This window comes from Nomascus leucogenys, chromosome 9 (assembly GCF_006542625.1).
Source record: "Nomascus leucogenys isolate Asia chromosome 9, Asia_NLE_v1, whole genome shotgun sequence".
Classification (NCBI taxonomy): Eukaryota; Metazoa; Chordata; class Mammalia; order Primates; family Hylobatidae; genus Nomascus; species Nomascus leucogenys.
Window position 1 is genome coordinate 22,851,839 of NC_044389.1, and position 4,611 is coordinate 22,856,449.

A 4,611-nucleotide genomic window follows, 5' to 3' on the forward strand; every position below is an offset into this window, starting at 1 on the left:
AAACAGAACATACTCAGGAGGCACTGTCTACCATAGGTAAGCATTGCAATTGTTATTTAATATGGGAAAAACATAAGAAAGAAGACTGACAGATACAGTCTTAATCAAGTGATCAAAGTTAAAGTCACCAGAGATAAATCACATTAATATCATCTGTCCTCTGACATGATACAATGAGAAAAATGCTTCACCTTGTGGGGTTCTTTGGAAAAATTCATAACCTCAGTGTAATCATAAGAAAATGTGAGGCAAATGCAAAATGAAGGCCATTCTACAAAATGCCTAACCGGAACTCTTGAAACCTCACTGTCACACAGTGAGATTTTAACAGAGAAGTATTGTTTCTAATGGTGAATGAGCAAATTTGAAACATGGTGAGGAAGGAATGGAGACGGCAGATTCTTTTAGTAAGGGAATGAAGAATTGTTAGAATTATTAAAAATCATAACAAAAATATCACCAATCTTTATAACACCACGTAAGAAGGATTCTGAGCCAGGAAAATGACTGTTCTCAAAATATATTCTCCCAATATACCACTGCCATCCTTAAAAGATGAAGGCAACTATTCATTAAAAGCCCAAAGGATCATGATGCTAAACCTTGGGATTTTAAAACAAAATGCTGCAAAAAAACTTTAGAGAGGCCACTAAATATTCTAGGTAGCCTCTTTTAAAGGAACTGACCTAGTATGATGCTAGTAAACCATGTTTATGCTCAGTGAACTTTGTGGATACCCTAGGCTTTTTTTTCTGAAAATGTTATGTTCTGACATCATGTAAAATATGTGTAACAAAAACACTGAGGGCAAAGAATCAAAACTATTTGGACAGATAACATCTTTGAGACAAGCTGATATTATTTGCGTTTGAGAATTACAGGGGGAAGGAAGATGAGATGGGTCATTGGTGTCTTCCCACAACTTCATGCATCTGCTGATAATTGCCAAATTTGGAGTCATGTGAAAAGAGACAGGCTGAGTAAGAAAGATCAGAGGATATCCTTGACAGTCAATTCTGGTAAGAGCTCTGGGAAATCTGCTCATCTGAAGTCTAGACAATGTGATACAGAAGGTTTTGTGCCTGGCAATTTTATCTGAAGTCAGGAAGGAAAAGAAGCCCCTGCTAAATCTTTGATAAATTGTCCTATGTCAGTGTGTTGGCAAATTGCAGAACACATTTCTTTTACCAGCTGTGCAAATGTAATATATGATAGGCCATATATTAGTTTAAAGTTACAACTCAGTCACTTCAGAGACTCTTCGGAATATTTAAACACTATACCCATTTCTTTTCTATTTTTGTGATTGGCTAGATGACTCATTTTAGGCTAGTGTCCAAGCTAGACTAAAGGTGAGTTGTTCACTAGTTGGCACAGACTTTAGCACTGGAGAGAACTTTAACACTGGAATGAATCTTGGCAGTAACTTGCTAGCTGAGGAATCATGGGCAAGTCAGTTAGCTGCTCTAGGCCTCAGCTATCAGAGGAAGACAAGAATGGGTTGAGTGTTGTGTGTAAGACAAACACAGATATCAAGAACGATGCCAGCTTTTTGACTTGAGCAACTGGAAGGATAAAGTTGCCATTCATAGAGGGAATGGTTTGAGGCTGGGAATCAATGTTTGGGATTGGTGCTCAGTGTTGGCTATATTAGATGTAAGATGTCTGTAAGACACCCAAATGAAGAGGTTGAGTAGGCAGTTGGATAAGTCTAGAAAGAGGTTGGGAGAGAGATAAATATTTGAGAGTTGACAGCACATGGATAGTAATCAAAGCCATCACTAAGAGATTGAGTCCAGGTAGAAAAGAAGCATTCTGAGGATAAGACATTGGGGACCAAAGGAGGAATCTGTAAAGAGGTGGTAGGGACAAAATTTGGAGTGTATTTAGGACAATGAGGGGTAAAAGGAAAAAAACTGGAGATGTTGAATATACATTTTAGGAGTTTGCTGCAAACAGAGCAAAGCATTGGTGCTGTAGCTGGCAATAAAAGGGGCAGGCAACTTTTTTGTTTTGTTTTTGGCTGTGAAAAATAGCAATATTGGTGAGCGGATGAAACATTTCAAAGGTTTTTGCATCCAGGCAGTATGGCTCCAGAGAGCATGCTTTTAATGTTGTGATCTACAATTCTAGTATGATAGGATATACATATCCAGCATGAAAGGAAGGATCAGTGATAGAGGACAGGAAGTGGAGAAACGCTGGGAAAAGTCCTTGGGCAGCCACAGAGAAGGGGGATCTAATTTAGTTCTGCTAGGAATAGAGACATTTCTAGATTTTTAACTGGAGAGAAAGAAGGAAATATGGGCATAGACAGAGTTAGGTGGATTGTTGTGGTGGGGGACATTCTCTTTTAAGAGAAACAGGAAGTAAGGTAATCATCTAAGAGTAAGAGCGAGAAAGAGCTGTTAGAAATGTGAAAAGAGGGCTGGTTGCAGTGGCTCATGCCTGTAATCCCAGCACTTTGGGAGGCCGAGGTGGGCAGATCATGAGGTCAGGAGTTCTAGACCAGCCTGGCCAACATGGTCAAACCTCATCTCTATTAAAAATACAAAAATTAGCCAGGCGTGGCGGCACATGCCTGTAATCCCAGCTACTTGGGAGGCCGAGGCACGAGAATTGCTTGAATCCAGGAGGCAGAGGTTGCAGTGAGCTGAGATTGCACCACGGTGCTCCAGCCTGGGTGACAGAGCAAGACTCTGTCTTGGAAAAGAAAAAGAAAGGAAATTTGAAAACAGAAAAGCAGTTAGGAGAGTAGGAGAGTGAATAATTAGGAAAATACAGTATCATTGCTGGGCAGCTCTAAAGGCCCTCTCCAGGTAGTGATTAGAACATACAGATTATTAGTTCTTTTAATTTATGTAAATATTTCAGCCTTCCACATCATCTAAATAGCTTTCAAATAATTATAAGTCTTGAAACAGCTATGCTCTACTGAGACTAAATTTCTATCAACTTTACCACTTGTGTTAAAGTATACGTTTGATCTGTACTAGAGCTAGAAATATAGTTTGAGCTCATGCATTGCAGTGGGCACCAGCCTTGTCTTCAGGGTCAAAGACTAAGAAATACTTGATGTAAATAATCTCTGTTTGAATATGAATTAAACATTTCCAACTCAACACATCCCAAACAGAACTATTTCATCTGTTCTCCCCATCCTCCAACCTTCCTGCCTCCTCTCCCATCTAGTTCCTTTCTGAAGCTCCTCAATTTCAGCAAATGTTACTACCATTCATTCAGTTGCTTTAGCCAAAAGACCTGTCAATATACACTCAAAATATTTCTCAAAAACTATTCCTTCCTTTCATTCTCACTTATGTTACCATAACTCAAACCACTCCACTTAGATTACCATAAACTCCTAACTGATCTCTCTGCTTCTACTTGTGGCTCTGCTACAAGCCACAAACAGGGCAGAGTGGTCCATGTCACCCTGTTTGTTTATTGCCCTCCAGTGGTTTCCCATTGTGCTTAGAATAAAATCTGTACTTTGCCCACATGGCCATGTCTGAGCTTGTTTTTCTGCCTGCTAACTTCAGCATGTCCCACATATACGTCTGTTCACTAGGTTTTAGCCATACAGATCACTTTTTTTTTTTTGTCCTTTCAGTACTTTGTATAAATTAAGTTCTCTCCTGTCTCAAGGACTTCATAACTATATTTCCTTTGCACAAATCCTAATCTCTCTGCTCTTTGTAGAGCTAGTTTCTTCCAATAGTCTTCCAAAGACAATTTTTTTCTCAGCTCAAATGCTATTTCCTCAAAGAAATCTTTCCTGACCATTCTACTTCCTGATCCTACTAGAAAGAAGTTAGGACAGGGATCTTGTCTGAGTCTCTGTTTGTGCAGTTGCTGAAACAGTGCCTGGCACATGAGGGTCACCCAGGAAATAATTTGAAATGCTGATGAAAAGATGAAAGCAACCCATGGATGCTTTGTGCTGTTCAAATTTGTTATTTGATTTATCTGTCAGGAAACTATCTTGCTGAGTTGTGAATGAGTGGTGGATGATTTTGTTGAACTGTAAATCATAGAGTTAAATGTAGGCTTTCTGGAGCTATACTGCCTGGATGCAAATGACTGGCTCTGTACAACCTTGGATGAGTTACTTAACTTCTCTGAGCCTCAATTTCCTCATCTGTAGAACAGGTCTAGTGATAGTAATGCATACCTATAGTGCTTTTCTAAGGATTAAATGATTTAGTTTAGCATAGTGCATGACATAGTAAGGACTCAGTAAATATTATCTAATATTAATTTTTAATTCATGAATAACTCATATTATTTCCTATTCAAAAAATCAATAGCCAAGAGAAAATAAAAAATGATGTAAATAGCTTTTAATAGATATTTGAATATGCTGTACGTTAGGAAATAAGTGAATTTAAATTATCTTAAAAGTTCCCCTTTGATGAAACTAATATATTTATGCAGAAAAATCATTGGTTCAACAAAATATTAGAAGTCACATCCAACAATGTATAAAAAGAATTATATACCATGACCCAGTGGGATTTATTCAAGGTATGAAACACTGGTTTAACATTTAAAAATCAGTTTATGTAATTCATCACATCAGCAGGCCAAAGAAGAAAAAGGGCATAATAA